Source organism: Talpa occidentalis, unplaced genomic scaffold (genome assembly GCF_014898055.3).
Source record: "Talpa occidentalis isolate TD23 unplaced genomic scaffold, MPIMG_talOcc4v2.1 talOcc4.2, whole genome shotgun sequence".
In the NCBI taxonomy this organism is placed as follows: Eukaryota; Metazoa; Chordata; class Mammalia; order Eulipotyphla; family Talpidae; genus Talpa; species Talpa occidentalis.
Window position 1 is genome coordinate 46,521,712 of NW_023602073.1, and position 16,539 is coordinate 46,538,250.

General features: G+C 44.3%; 1 long non-coding RNA gene across 1 annotated transcript; it reads right to left on the minus strand.

The window, feature by feature from the left end:
* Positions 1 to 1,871: 1,871 nt before the first annotated feature.
* On the minus strand, positions 1,872 to 15,384 carry LOC129146437 (uncharacterized). Its single transcript, XR_008553176.1, has 4 exons — positions 15,060 to 15,384; positions 13,542 to 13,629; positions 9,927 to 10,099; positions 1,872 to 2,079 (listed from the first exon to the last, which is right to left on the minus strand). It is a non-coding gene; the product is annotated as an uncharacterized LOC129146437 (long non-coding RNA).
* Between the last annotated feature and the right edge of the window lie 1,155 nt (positions 15,385 to 16,539).

Genomic DNA, 16,539 nt, shown 5'->3' on the forward strand with positions numbered 1-16,539 from the left:
ATTAATTTTCCTAATGCTCTTTTCATGCCTCGAAATTCCAACCAGGACACCACATGAAGTTTCAACCACAATTCCTTAGTGCCTCTGGCTGACAGTTTCTCAAACTTTCCTCTTCTGATGACACTGTGAGCAGAGCTGCTCAGGCACAATGGCCTCCATTGGAGGCCATTCTCCATCAGCACATCAAGTGTACAAATATCCACTTTTATTTTTCCTTTCTTTAGTTATTGTTGTCTTCGGAAGGAAGTCACTATGGGCAGCTCACAATTAGTGGGGGTTCTGCTATAAACATTTACTTCCATGAAGGGTTTTTTGGTTTAGTTTCCTTGTTTGTCGTTTTGCAAATACAAGTTTTCAGATTAGTTGGGTAAACAGCAGGGACAGTGCTCACTGAACTGTATGGTTGTTCTGTGTCTGACTTTAACCTGTGATTTTTTTTAAAGATTTATTTATTTATTTATACAAGCACTGGGTATAATCAGAAGTGCGGGAGGGTGAGAAAATTCACCAGAGCCAGAGTGGGGAGCAGAACAGGCAGAAGGACCAAAGTACACTGCTGAGGGGAGCAGCGGGCACGGCAGGAGAGGTCTGTGCGCCATGTGGGACTCTCGCTGGTGGCCGGGGATTGAACCGCTGCTGCACAGGCTGCGGGCAGCTTCACAGCCCAGCACTCAACCGCTGCGCCACCAGGGGAGACCCTAACCTGTGATTTTGAGCATCACAGTTATTTGGCATCTGTGTCCTTCATTGGTGAAGGCTTTTGTCCATTGTTTGCATTGGATCATTTCTTTTCTTGTTGTTGAGTTGTAGGACTTCTTTTCAATATCAATTCTAGATACAAGTGCTTTATCAGATACATGATCTAATTTGCAATCATTTCTCCCACTCTGTGTCTTACACTCTTGCACTTATACAATTGTATACATTAGTGACTAGATACAGGCATAGATATATTTTTCTGGAAAGAAATGATAAATTGCTAAAGAGAATGATAAATTACATTCCACTCCTTGGGATTTATCAAAAGAATGCAAAATTTCAAGGGATATGTGTACTCTTGTGTTCATTGCAACAATATTTACAATAGCCAAATTATGGAAACAATCCATGGGCATAAAAAAAAAAATAGATGGCACCTCCCTGGTGGTGCAAGGGTTTAAGACGCAGCCTATGAAGCTGTTCGCAACCACTGCAGCACGAGTTCTATCCCCTCGTGGGTAAATGTCCACCCAAATGGGATTGGCCCAGAGCAAGGCCTGAAAACCTGCCCCAAGTCTAAAACACCTTCCGCGGGGAGCCACAGGAAAGGACCAGAAACAGCCAAACAAGTCTGGGGGGAAAAGAGCAAAATTTCAAAATCAAGATGAAAGCTGCCACTGTCACCTCCCCACAGGTCTCTCATCCACATCTATGTCACCCAGTCCACGACCAAAAAGCAACTGCAGTTTCTTCACATGTCTCTTGGCTCCACATGCCTCTTCCAAGTCTCCTTCTGGCTCCATCCTGCTTCCTTCCTTCCTCAGTCTCCTTTCTAGCTTCTTCTCTCCCTGCTCAGCTCCTCCCTCCCTTGGGTCGGGCAGGGAACCTGGAACTTTCCGTTTTCTTGGGGACCACCCTGTTACTCTGGATAACTCATACAGAAATACCTTTTAATTGGTTTAATTTTTTTAGGTGAGATGATATTAAATTTTAGTTTTCTTATAATAAGAAGCAAAAAGTAAACCTGAAAGCTCAATGATTTTAGAGAAGGTGATTTTAATTATTTAACAAATTCTCATTGTTAAACTTAGTAAAACTTTAGTTTTATATGAAATTTGGCCACCATTTAAATAATGACAAAAGAACAAATTTAAGAGAGAGATACCAATTGTAGCTGCTAGTTTTTCTTAGGATTGGAATTTTAAATTAATTCCAGAGTTGATAATTGTAATAATCCCATAAACCAAGTTTCTTTCTTAGGCAAGCGCTAATGATGAAAAACAAGAAAAATCAAAAATGCAAACTTACCCTTTTTGATGTAGACTTGGTCAATTATTCTTTTTTCTGAATACTGTGCACTTCTTTTTGAAAACAAAGACACTGAAACATAAGGCATTGATACCCAATATTAGAACCATAAGCCATGCATGTTTCAAATTCAACCATTAAGTTGTTTTTTTTTTTAATTTATTTATTTATACAAGCACTGGGTACAGTCTGAAGCACGGGAGGATGAGAGAACACACCAGAGCCAAAGCTGGGAGCAGAACAGGCAGACCAACGAAATATACTGCTGAGGGGAGCAGCGGGTGCGGCACGAGAGTTCTGCACACCATGTGGGATCCTTGTTGGCAGCCTGGGATCGAACCGGCGCTGCAGAGGCTGCAGGTAGCCTCATAGCCCAGCGCTTAACCACCGCGCCACCAGGGGAGACCCTCAACCATTAAGTTTTGAATTAGTTTTTGATTACCAAAATTTTAGATTGTGATCTCAAAATTGGGGACTTTTTATTAGAATTTATATAGGCGTCATTTATAATTAACCCTCCGGAGGTATAAGACAGTGATAGACACAGATTTTTTGATTCTCTTTTTATTGTATTAGCTTTTAAAAATATTTATTTATGCATACAAGAATTGTGGTACAGGCCAGAGGTGGGGGGGTGAGAGGATTCACCAGAGACAAAGTGGGGAACAGAACAGGCAGATCTACTGAAAGACGCTACTGAGGGGAGCAGCAGGCAAGACAGGAGAGGTCTGCTGTGCCATGTGGGTCACCTCCCTGGCCGAGGATTGAAACTTGTGCTGCAGTGGCTACTGATTGCCTCATAGTCCTGAGACTTTAACCCCTTGAGCCACCAGGGAAGCCCATGTCATTATTATTCATGAGTATTATTGAAACAATTTATCACTGTAGGATAAAAGGTTTTCAGGCTTTTCTGACCTCCTGCCATTAGGATCCCCCTGCCTGATGGGGTACCTGCATTTGTTACATTGTTATAGTTGTGTTATTTACTTCTGTGGGAAGAAGTACTGCATGACTGCAGTATTGAGATATTTCCCCAGGAGAAGCAGAAGCAGGAGAGAGGCAGGAGAGAGAAGGGGAGAAAGGCCTGAGAAGCCCAGAGTGGAGACTTGCTGGGGGCTTGGAGGCCTGCCAGCCTCCTGACCTCACGGCACCCCAGCTTGCCGTGTACCTGGCGAATGCACTACATCTAAAGCAGGCCTGGAGGCTTCAGATTGCACTGTGGTAGTTACTCAAAAGGAGGCAGCACACCTAGACAGGGTGGAGCTGGAAAAAGGCTGTGCCCACAGCCAGAGGTGAGCTGAAAAGCCTCCGCAAACCAGGCCCCATCTGGCCACCAGAGCCCAGAAGGGGATCCAGTCAGCGCTGGGGCAAACCATGGATGCACAGAAGTCCTCCCCAGACTCGCCATTATAGATCAGGGACTTTTTGTGTGTCTACAACACACTGAGTCTGGTGGAGCTGGGGAAGAGCTGCCCTCACAACCAGAGAGCCAGAGGTAAGTTGAAAAGCCTCCACAAGCCAGTGAGCTGAAAAGTACCCACAAGCTGGCCCCGTCTGGCCACAAGTCTGAGCCCAGAGGGGGATCCAGCAATTTGGAACCCAGCGGGCGATCCTGCCACCACAGGGTGGACTGTGGAACCTTCAGACCCTCCTTGGAATTAAACAAATACAGAAGGAGGAGATTCTCTGTGACAGTGACCACTAACATATTCATAGTACTACTGCCCTACCAGAATTCAGACTTAACAGTTTTTGACTCGATTGGACCACTAGTTTCTGACATCCCAGAAAGAGCACACCAAAAAGATGCAGGCCAGTTCCAGCAACACAGTGTCCCATCGCATAGGACAAATTAGAAAACAAGCAGCAGGGAGAAGAAAAACTACATGCAACCAAGAAAGCCCTCAGGAAAAAGACACACCACAAAAAGAAAATCACCCACCAGATTGCAACAGCAGTGACTTGGAAGAACTTGTGAACCTGCAGAAAGAGAATTTAAAATTGCCATGATTAAAGCACTGACAGAAGTCATTGGGGAAAACAACAATCAGAAAAATGAAATTGAGTCCCTAGAGAGGGAAGTGAAGGAAATGCAGGAGATCAAAGGATTAATGGAAGAGCTAAAGAACTCTGGGAAAAGAAGTGATAACAGTATAGATGAAATGGAAGAACGAATAAGCACTCTCAAAGACACAGAAATAAAAAGAACCAAAACAGAAAAGGAAAGAGAAGTACGAATGGAAAAGACTGAAGAAAGACATCGGGAACTATTTGATCCATGAGGAAAGAAATATAAGAGTTATAGAAATCCCAGAAGGAGAGGAGAGAGATCTTGGAACAGAGAAATATTCAAGGAAATAATTGAAGAGAACTTCCCAAATGTGAAGAAGGAGCTGAAAATAAACATACAAGAAGCAAGAAAAACCCCAAACTTCCATGATGAAAGGAAAAATACAGCAAGACACATAAAAGTAAAGCTCCCAAGAATCCAAGACAAGGAAAAAATAATGAAGCTGACAAGAGGGAAGAAACAGATAACATTCAAAGGAAAACCAATCAGGCTGACATCAGACTTCTCCAAAGAAACACTACAGGCAAGGAGAGAGTGGAGGGACATAGTCAACAGACTCCAAGACAACAAATGCCAACCAATAATACTCTATCCTGCAAAGCTTCCTTCCTTTATGAAGAAAGAATAAGGACCTTCCCAGACAAACAGAAACTCTGGAATTTCATTATGACTAAACCCGCACTCCAAAAAATACTACAAGGAGTCCTAAAGCCAGAATGAAGAGAGGGATGAATAACAATGAAATAAGACCAGAAAAAAGAAAAGAAAAGAAAAAAAAGTTATTAAAAGAAAATCAGAGGAAAGACAAACAAAATGGCAAATACAGACATTAACATATCAATATTAACTCTAAATGTAAATGAAATAAAATCTTCAATAAAAAGACACAGAGTCATAGCCTGGATTAAGAAACAAAACCCAACCTTTTGCTGTCTCCAGGAAACACATTTAACTATAAAAGATTAAAATAGACTGAAAGTAAAAGGATGGAAAACAATTCTACAAGCAAATGGACCAAAAAAGAAGGCAGGAACAGCTATACTTATATCAGATAAAACAGATTTCAAATTCAAAAAAGTAAAAAGAGACCCCGAGGGTAAATACATTATGATCAAGGGGACAATACTTCAAGAAGAAATAATACTCATTAACATATACTCACCAAATGAAGGAGCACTAAAATATATCAGACAGCTATTATCATCTCTGAAAACAGACATACGAGAAAACACATGTAGTAGGAGACTTCAACACACCACTATCAACAATGGATAGATCAACGAGACAAAAAATAAGTAAGGACACTAAAGCTCTAAATAAGGATCTAGAGCTCATGGGCTTAACACACATCTATAGAACACTAAACCCAAAAAAATCTGAGTACAGATTTTTCTCAAGCACACACGGATCATTCTTCATGATTGATCACATACTGGGACACAAGACAAACATCAACAGATACACCAAGATTGAAAGCATACCAACCATCTTCTCTGACCATGAAGGCATCAAACTAGAAATAAACCATAAAAAGAAGGCAAGGAACTCTCCTACCTCATGTAGATTGAAAACCACACTACTGGAAGACCACTGGACTAATGAGGAGATCAAAGATGAAATTAAAAAATTCTTTGAATTGAGTGAAAAGGAGGACACCCATTTCCTAAATGTATGGGATGCAGCAAAAGCAGTAATAAGAGGAAAATATATAGCAATAGAGGCTCACATCAAGAAACAAGAAAGATCTTGAAGAAACAACCTAATCTTAAAGCTCAAAGAACCAGAAAAATAACAACAACAACAAAAAAACAAAACCAGTAGAAAAAAAGAAATAATAAAAATCAAAACAGAAATAAATGAAATCGAAACTAAAAACACAATCCAAAAGATCAATGAAACCAAAAGTTGGTTCTTTGAAAAAATAAATAAAATAGACAAACCCCTGGGCAGGCTCACAAAGGAAAAATGGGAGAAAGCACAAATAAATTGGATCACAAACGAAAGAGGAGAAATCACAACAGACCCGGCAGAAATCAAAAGAATAATCAGAAACTACTATGAACAGTTATATGCAAACAAGCTCAATAAGCTAGAAGAGATGGACAAATTCCTACAACTCTACAATCACCCAAATCTAGATAAAGAAGAAATAGAACACCTAAACAGATCAATTGCAAGCAGTGAAATTGAAATGGTAATCACAATCCTCCCCAAAACAAAAGCGCAGGACCAGATGGATTTACAAATGAGTTCTACCAAACATTCAGAAATGAATTAGTGCCTATCCTTCACAAACTCTTTCAAAAACTTGAGAAGGAAGGGATAATACCAAACATGTTCTCTGAAGCCAACATTACGCTAAAACCAAAACCGAACAAGGACAACACTAAAAAAAAAAACTACAGGCCAATCTCTCTAACGAACACTGATGCAAAAATCCTCAATAAAATTTTAGCTATCAGAATCCAACAATGTATCCATAAGATAATTCACCACGACCAAGTAGGATTTATTCCAGGGACAAAAGGATGGTTCAACAACCAAAATCAATCAATGTAATCCAGCACATCAACAAAAAGAAATATAAAAACCATATGATAATATCAATAGATGCTGAGAGAGCTTTTGACAAAGTACAACACCTATTTATGATAAGCACCCTTGAAATTCTCTGGATTCAAGGAACATACCTCAACATCATAAAGGCCATATATGATAAGCCCATAGCCAATATAATTTTCAATGGCGAAAAGCTGAAAGCATTTCCATTAAGATCTGGAACAAGACAAGGATGTCCATTTTCACCACTGCTTTTCAACATATTACTGGAAGTCCTAGCCGGAGCAATAAGACAAGAGAAAGACATACAAGGAATCCAAATAGGCAAGGAAGAAGTTAAACTATCACTATTTGCAGATGATATGATAATATACATAGAGAACCCCAAAAACTCCACAGAAAATCTAATTCAACTAATCAACCAGTTCAGTAAAGTGGCAGGATACAAAATCAACACACGAAAAATCAGTAGCCTTCCTATACACAAACAATAAATCTGAATAAGAAGAAATTAAAAAAAAATCCCTTTTGTTATTGAAACAAAAAATTCAAATACTTGGGAATAAACCTAACAAAAGAGCCTCTGCACCCCTATGTTTAGAGCAGCACTAGTTACAATAGGTAAGCTATGGAAACAATCCAAAATGCCCCAATATAGGTGACTGGATCAAGAAGATGTGGTACATATACACGATGGAATATTATGCAGCAACCAAAAAAGATAAACTCATGCAATTTGCAGCAACATGGATGGAGCTGGAAGCAGAAACATGCTCAGTAAAATAAGCCAGAAAGAAAAGGAAAAATACCGGATGTTCTCACTCATAGCAGGAATTTAGAAAACCTAAATAAGGGACCTGAAAAAAGATTAATTGCAATAAAGTAAAAATCAAAATCAACAAGCAACAAGCAACTATAGAACAGAGATACACTACAGTGGGAGATGGGGGGAGGAGAAGAGGGATTAGGGACAGAAAAAGAGGGTGGGAATAGCATGGGGAATATAACCAAAATGAAATGCATACTTTATGCAAAATGAAAAATGATGTAAGAATTATATAAAATAAAATAATTTATTAGAAAAAGGAGGGAGGGTGGATAAATTGTATTGTTATGGGAGACACATCATTAAATTATTTAAATGTTCATTGTTTCCAAGAGAAGAAAAGAACAATAGACATAGTGTTCTTGACAATGGTCACAACTCCTCCAGTAGTGTACTTAAAGATTTGTGCATTTCTCCAGATAGTTTTATCTCAAAAAATTATTTTTTTTAAAGATTTTATTTATTTATACAAGAATTGGGGTACAGGTCAGAGGCACGGGAGGGTGCGAGAATTCACCAGAGACAGAGCAGGGAGCAGAACAGGCAGACAGACCGAAGACACTGCTGAGGGGAGCAGTGGGCGAGGCAGGAGAGGTCTGCCAGGCCATATGGGTTTCTCCTTGGCCGACCAGGAATTGAATCCAAGCTGCAGAGGCTGCGGACAGCTTTACAGCTCGGTGCTCAAACCACTGCACCACCGGGGAGGCCCTCAAAAAAATATTCTTAACCCAAGTGTTGAGAAATGAAATGTAGGGAGTCCCTAGTGACTTAAGGGGTTAAGTCTCAGCACTGTGAAGCTTTTGGCAGCCATTGCAGTAAGAGTTCTAACACTGCCAGGGAGCTGACCCACATGGCACAGCAGACTTCTGTTTCAACCGCTGCTCCCCTCAGCAGTGTGCTTTGGTAGATCCACTTGTTCTGCTCCCTACTCTGTCTCTGCTGAATCCTCTCACCCACACCCCTCTGGCCTGCACCCCAGCTCTTGTATACATAAATAAATAAAACATCTTTAAAAAAATAAAAGAAAGATGGGTACTGACATCGGCAACTAACTTTGAAATGCATCAGAAAAATAAGATGGATGAATAGAGAGACGGATCCATGGATAAAGATGAATGATAAAGCAAATGTGGCAAATGCTAATGCTGGGATCTAGATGGTGTGCTCTGTACTATTATTTCATTTATTCTGTGTGCTTGAAAATGTTCATAAAATACCACAGACTGAGGTGAATGTGGCCATACTCTGGGGGCAGGTCAAGGCCTTCAGCCTGTACTTCAAAGCCTTTGAGTGCACCCATTTTTCTGAGTAGCCTGGAGGATGGAGACCATCCTCACGAAGCTGTTCCATGAGGCTGTCAGCCTGGCAGAAATCAGGGCACTGTCTCAGTTTTCAATGTCTCCTCAGTGTCAGCTCCCAAAATGCTCACGCATCTGCTTCTAGGAGTTCTGCAGCAGCTACTCTCTGGACTGGGCCTGGTCCGTCTCTACCGACATCTGCATCAATTGAGTTGTGTCCTATTAGAATTTTTTAATGTGCTTCTTGACCATAATCATGTGTTCTTTCAGAAAAGTTGTCTCCTATGTCAGGGCTTGGGCATCACAGAGCATGGGGGGCATGTTCTGAAGGGCCTGGTGACTTACTTCCTCCTTTGTGCTTTAGCTCTTGGGTGAGCACCTGCAGCCTCATCCCCTGGGAGGCTTGTCACTGTCTTCCCTGCAACCTTTCTAGGGCCCCTGATGGTTGCCCTGCTCTCTGCTCCTTCACATTGAAGTTTTTAGCAAGCATCTTGGAGAAGTCCTTGCCCACACTGCCAGGCCTCTTGCCCAGGCCTTGAGAGCTGGCTCTGAGTGGCAAGGAGGCCTGGAAGGTGGCCCCTTTGGAATCCACAGCACAGGCATTTGCCCCCCATGTCCCCTCTGGCAGGTTGTTGAGATACACCCCAAGATCCTGAGTTTGCATCATTATGACATTGTGAGAGCCAGTCACAGCTTAGCTGTGAATAGACCAGGATGCTTTTCCTTCTTGGATTGATTTTTTTATTGGCCCTGGAGTTATAATTATCTTGTTCCCTCACTAGCTTAGTTCCTGTTGTGCTCATTCCTACTCACCCCCAAGAACACCCCTGGGTCAGAATCTCCATGGACGTATCATACACACCAGCTATTCTGCCCGCTTCATCCTGGGCAGACTCCTGTCCCACAGCCTCAGTCCTGTCTCCTGGGCCTAGGTCCTGCTCACCTGGGCAGGGCTGAAGACCCATATCCCTCACCTCACCCTTGGCCTCTCTCCTGTCCCCACTTCCCTTGGCTGATTTTCCTGTGTCCTGGTCTCTGTGTCCATCATCTTTGTTCCCCCTTTGCCCACAAATGTCCTTTGCCCACTAGAGGAGGGAATATGGACAGTAACCCCTGAGACCACACACAGCTGAAGTGAATGTCTGTGCCCCAGCGCCTCCCTCACCTGGGCCTGACATGGAGTCTGGGCTGGATTCCCCTGAGGACTGGGCAGGCCTGGCTCCAGGGTCTTCTGGCCTCCAGGCCTGAGCTGTCTCTTGAGGGCCCCAAGGTCTGTCCTTCTCCAGCCTCTTTCTGAAAGTTCCTGGCAGCGGGTCATGGTGTGGGGCTGCTCATCCTCTGTAGGAGGAACCCGGGGAGGACACTCAGCGTGCACATTTTATCTGTGAGGGCTCAGGGATTTTCTTGATTTTTTTTTTTTTATCATTTCCACTCTCCATTCTTTTAGTCACTTGTATTATTAACTAGTTCAAATCTCCTGGTCGATAGACTCAGTTTCTTGTAGGTCTTCTCTCTGCTTGTCATTTCTTTTCCATTTATATTTAGTGGGAGTGAGACTTTAATATTCCATTTCATCTACTGATTTATTCATTTCTATGATTAAATCTCTAATTTTCAAGATCTCTTATTCTGAGCACATGAAATTTTTTTTAAGATTTATTTATTTATTTATACAAGAACCGGGGTACAGTCCAGATGTGCAGGTGGGTGAGCAGATTCACCAGAGACAGAGTGGGGAGCAGAACAGGCAGACTGATGAAATACACTGCAGAGGGGAGCAGCAGGCAAGACAGGAGAGGTCTGTTGCACCATGTAGTAACCTTCCTGGCCAGCTGGATTGAACTGGTGCTGCAGAGGCTGCAGACAGCTTCACAGCACTATGCTCAACTGCCTGTGCCAGCAGGGGAGGCCCAGCACTTGAAATTTTATAAAGTCTTTTTTTCTTTTTTCTTTTCTTTTCTTTCTTTTTTTTTTTTTTAGTACTAGAAAGTTAACCAAATTTCCCTATATACACATAGGGAATCTACATCTAAATGAGTGTCTGAAATCCCTGAGGGGAAATAGGGTGTGTCTCCAGAGCTAAAGAATGAGATGGGGCCTGGAGCCTCCAGCAAGGAGGAGAGGGGGTCACATGGCAAGGACAGGGCAGCTCATATGAGAAAGACCAGATGTTCTATAATTATGTTTGCCCTGACATATAGGTAGGTTTTTTGGGTACAAAGCTCATTTCTGGTAATAACCCTAATTTTGGGTAAGACTGTTATAGAGCAACCCCGATATTAAACGGGTTCCTGGCTGTGGGTCCTCACCCGCGCGCTTTAAAGGGACTTATGAATACTCTACTACAGACACACGCAAAAGGGTTAATAAAAGGTTTATTTACAAGAGAAAAAGAAATAAGGAAAATGTACAACTCAGGGAGAAAATAGGAAAATAAAGTCTTTAATGCGTCCTACCCGATCCGCCGACCTGGAAACCCAAAGTCACTCTCAGAGCTGACCGGACGCTCCGAGCTGGCTGAGAGCCCCAAAATGGAGAGCCCCCAAAGCCCACGTGTCTGCCTTTTGTATCCACCTGGCTGCTTAACCCCACCCTCAGGTCCCAGCCACCTTCCCTTTGGTGGTGATGGGATTTGGAGTTCCCAGTGTCTTTGGCTTTGACCTGGGGTGGGGGTGGAGTCCACAAAGCCTGTATGGAATTTGCTTTGGGACATCCTTTTCCCCCTAACAAGACCAGCAGTTTTCATGCCAGGTAGTTCTAGAAGTGGTAAACGTTTCTTAAGATGAACCCCTGATGAACCCTTAGATGGAAATAATTCACATACCAAAGTGGCCTGTCTTGGGGACACCTTTCTGAACACATGGGCGAGGCCTGTCCTTCAGAGCATAATAAACGAGGGGAAAAGCAAATGAGGGTGAGGATGGGGCCAGGACCAGGAGCAGATGAGGCTACAGTCCTCCTCAATATGGTTAGGTCCTGGGGCAGACTTGGAGGGGGGCTGAAGGAAGAGGGAACAGGCTGGTCTATGGGGCCAGAGCACGTGTGTCTGGAGTGCGAGTGACAGCTATGGGAAGAAATAAAATCTGTTTTCCTCATGCTTAATTTGTTTTTTAATATTTTTTTTCATCTCTGGATACAATTGATAATAGTGTTAGGGGTTCTGCTTCTCTCTTTTCCAATAAACCCGCTCCTTCTGTTAGGGGGAAAAGGCTGTCCCAAAGCAAATTCCATACAGGCTTTGTGGACTCCACCCCCACCCCAGGTCAAAGCCAAAGACACTGGGAACTCCAAATCCCGTCACCACCAAAGGGAAGGTGGCTGGGACCTGAGGGTGGGGTTAAGCAGCCAGGTGGATACAAAAGGCAGACACGTGGGCTTTGGGGAGCCCCCATTTTGGCTCTCCACCAGCTCACAGCTGTCCGGCCAGCTCTGAGAGTGCCTTTGGGTTTCCAGGTCGGCGGATCGGGTAGGACGCATTAAAGACTTTATTTCCCTATTTTCTCCCTGAGTTGTACATTTTCCTTATTTCTTTTTCTCTTGTAAATAAACTTTTTATTAACCCTTTTGCGTGTGTCTGTAGTATTCATAAGTCCTTTTAAAGTGTGCGGGTGAGGACCCACAGCCAGGAACCCGTTTAATATCGGGGTTGCTCTATAACACTTCCTCCCAGCACGGGGCTCAGGTCAGGTTTACACGTGTCTTTGTCACCTTTACTCAGTGTCCATCTCTTAAGACAGTGCAAGCTCCACATCTCCAGGGGCCTCTCTCTGCTCCCCATTGTATCTGCAGGGGAGGCAGCTTGAGGAGGCAGGAGCCAGCCAGGGAGAGGGATGCTGGGAAGTGAAGAGGAGGCAAAGGCAGAGAACACTTGGGAGATGCTTCCTGGTTCACTGAGAAAAGCATTTCTCAAAGTGTGGTCTGTGGAGCCCTTGAAGTCACCCAGAACCTTTCATGGGATACATAAAGGAAAAATATTTTCAAAACATCACTTAGACACTATTTCTTTTTTCACTATTTTGACATTTGCTGAGCTAAAATTTAGTAAGAGTGGAGCTTATAGTACCACTGCAGAAGTAGTGATTCTTCACCAGCACTTACTACCTGCAGGAACAAACATTAAAGCCAGTTTCACTTGCAAATGTCCTGGAAAAAGCATTAAAAGTTATCTTCATTATTGCATCATCCTCAACTCCACATTTTAAAATATCTGGTGTGCTGACACATCTGCAGCATCCCCAAGCACTGAGTCCCGAGGGAAATATTTGTTATGAGATGAATTAGACTCTTTTTATTTGTGGGCAACACCTATCTTACCTGAAACGATGAATGACACAAACTCAGGTCATTTAAATTTGGTTAATTAGCAGACACTTTCCTCAAAATGAATGTCTGTTTCTTGAAGAAAATCAACAAGTGGCAAATGACAGTAATTTTGCCTGATAAAATATAAGCTCTCAGATAAAACTAGAATTATGAAAAATTGAGTGCATCACTACTTGACAATTTACAGTACATTTTTCTAAAACTTTTTTTGATCATTTGATTCCAGTGTAACACTAAAAATCTATGTAACTTAGTGAAACAATGTATCACCTTAAAAAATCATATATTAACACAAGTTCCAATATGCAAGAGAGGCCTATGGAAATGTAACAAAATAGGAGCTATTCCCTGATATTATTTCAGGTTTCATGTAGCAAATAACCTTGGAGAAACTACCACCTGTACAGTTTTAATTTAGTATCAATATTCAAAGTTATCTGAAAATACTACTACTTACCTGTTCCCCAGTCTGTCTCTGGTGAATCCTCTCACCCTCCCACGCATCTGGCTTGTGCCCTGGTTCTTGTATAAATAAATAAATAACTCTTAAAAAAAAAAAAGAAAAGAAAGTAACTGCTGAGGTCACATAGTCAACTTTCCATCAGCTCCCTGAGCCACTTCTCTTCCTGTGCCCACATGTGGCTTTTAAGACCCAGCTCCCATGTCCCCTTCCTGCTGAGGAAGGAACCTTCCCTGCTCTGCCCTTGGCCCCCTCTGAGGCAACTACTGCAGCCCTTCTCTCCTCACACACCCCAGGCAGCAGGTCCTCCAGGGCGGGGTCACGTGGTTCTATGTGACCATAGCACCCTGTGGAGTATATTCCTAGGCAACAGCATGCATTGGGGTAGGGGACCCAAAATGCCCACTGCAGGTCTGTGTCACAGAGTCACCTGGGGTATGTTTAGAGAGAAGTTCCCAGGCTCATCTCGGGAGGCAGAGAGTGGGCTCCGGCTGCCCAGGGCTGGTGAGGGGAAGGTGGGGGTGGTGCCCATGGGCCCAGGCCCAGGAAACAAGGTTGTTGTGGTGATGGAGATGTTCTTGAGATAGAATATGGGATGGTTGCCCTGCTCTGTGCTTACCAAAAGGACATGAGAGGTGAGCCTTCAACAAGTGACTTGATGGTCATAAATTATATCTCAATTAAGTGGCTTTAGAACCATATTAAAAAATGGGTGTGGGCCTCCCCGGTGGCGCAGCGGTTGAACACTGGGTTGCAAAGCTGCCCGCAACCTTTGGAGCGCCGGTTCAATCCCCGGCTGCTGGGTGAGAATCCAACATGGCGCGCAGACCTCTCCTGTTGCCCACTGCTCCCCTCAGCAGTATATTTCATCACTCTGCCTGTTCTGCTCCCCGCTCTGGCTCTGGTGAATTCTCTCACCCTCTTGAGCTTCTGACTGTACCCAGTGCTTATATAAATAAATAAATCTTTAAAAAAAAATGGGTGTACAAGTTGCCCTGTGTCTGTCTTCCACTGTATTCACATCCAGGGCTCGTGGGGCAGAAAACTGCCTCAGCCCATGAGGCACTGAGCACAGACGGCTTCACTGCACAGATGCTCTCAAGGAGCCTCCTCTGTGTGGTCCTGAGTCACGTGATGAGATGCTGACGTCACGCTGCTTATGTGATGGAAGAGACTTTTTGGGGCCTTGGTTGAGAGGCAATTTAATTTTCATGTGGACGGAATGGAAATAGTGTCCAGAAGGTCTGCTGTGTGGTTTTCGATTTTCCACCAATTCTGTGATACACAGGAGGGGAGACAGTCTCCCCCCCTCCCCCGCTGTGAGTGTGTCTGACTTGCTGGCGCTTCCTCGTGAGGAGAATGAAGCAGAAGGGATGCGCCAAGTCAGAGTCAGGCTCACAGGAGCTGAGACTTCCTGCCCGCCCCCCCCCCCCCCCCCCGCCACCGTCACTCTCTTGAGGTGACTCCTTGCACACGGTGGACCCTCAGCTAAGGGGATGCAAACAGGACAAGGACCTGAGGGTTTTCTCCAGGAGTCACAAGCATGAGCTCTGAGGCAGGTCCTTCCATGCTGATCATGACCGTTCAGATCCGCAAACATCTTGTCCCCATCGCAGCCTCGTGGGACTCATAGCAGGAGCCTCTGAGTGAGGCCCCTCCTGCTGCCTCCCCGACAGAGACTGTGACAGATGCCAGATCTTTGTGGTTTAGCTGCTAAGTTTGAAGTGATTTGGTACAAACTGTTACTGGAATGCAACTGTCTCAGGGATGGGAGCTGCAGGACAGTGGTGTTTTCCACCTGCTGCTCCACCACAGGCAGTTGTGGCAGTTGCTCCTCAGAACCCAGTCACTACCATTTGTAATGGGCCATCGGGTGTGAGCTGTCACCTGATTGGTGCTAACCGGTCCCATCAGACTTGTGGGTGAAAGGATAAAAGCCAGGGTTGGAGGGAGCTGAGGAGCCCCCCCTCTCAAGAAAGGAGACAAGGACCCCAGCCCTGACAGAGAGGACAAGGGAGCCCCTGAAGGAGAGATGGTGCCAGAAGCCCCTGAAGAAAAGAAGATGGTTCCAGCCTCTGAAGAATGAGGAAAAGAAGCTTCCAGCAGCTGCCCTCCGAGGAGGGAGAGAAGCCAAAGGACTCTGTCACAGTTGGGCCTCAGTCCGGTCCCTGACATCACCTGAGAGGAGCCCAAAGGCCCTGGGCCTGGCGTCTCAAAGAGCTGTGTGTTGCTGGTGTAACCCAACCACTCACAAAGAGCCTTTAACCCTGGGCGTCTCTGACAATGCCTCTGCAGACCAGTCATGGCCATCACTACTGGCCGGTGCTGTCCAGCACCCCTGCTGACTGGTGGCGACCATCACTGATGCTCCCTGGTGAGGCAGCTGCCACTCATGGATACAGTGAGATCTTTGATTCCCCTGTTTGTAAATAAACCCCATGGTTGTTGTTCCTGGAGCCTGAGGTCTCTTGCAAATGTGCGAGTGGCTGAGACCCACAGACAGTGGCCTGTCCTCTTACTGGGCACTGTCCTTTGTTGGTCTGTAGCTCTTGGTTTTGGTTTTTGGCCTTTTGGCCTTTGGGGGCCTTATGGCGGCTCCCTGTTCTCAGAGCCTGGGCAGGGCGTGGCCATTCCTTCCATCCGGCCTCCTGCCCTGTGGCCTCTTCGTGGTCCTCTCTGCCCCTGCTTCAAAACCACTAGAAAATTCAGGCAATAAAGTGATAAGTGGCTGTTTACTCACAAGAAACAGTGGAGGCCAGAGCAGCTGGAGTGACACAGTCAAGGTCCTGATAGAAATAAGGTGTCAACAAGAATTCTACATCCCCTGGAAGTGTGCTTCAAAATAAAGATGATTTAAAATTTTTTTTTTACTGTTTTTAGATTCCATTTAATTTTTCTGTTCATTTCTTTTTCTTCACACTATCCCCAGAGCGATGTCTGCGGGGTCAGTCACAGAGGGGCTGTCCGCAGCCTGGAGCTGTGAGCAGGGCTGACT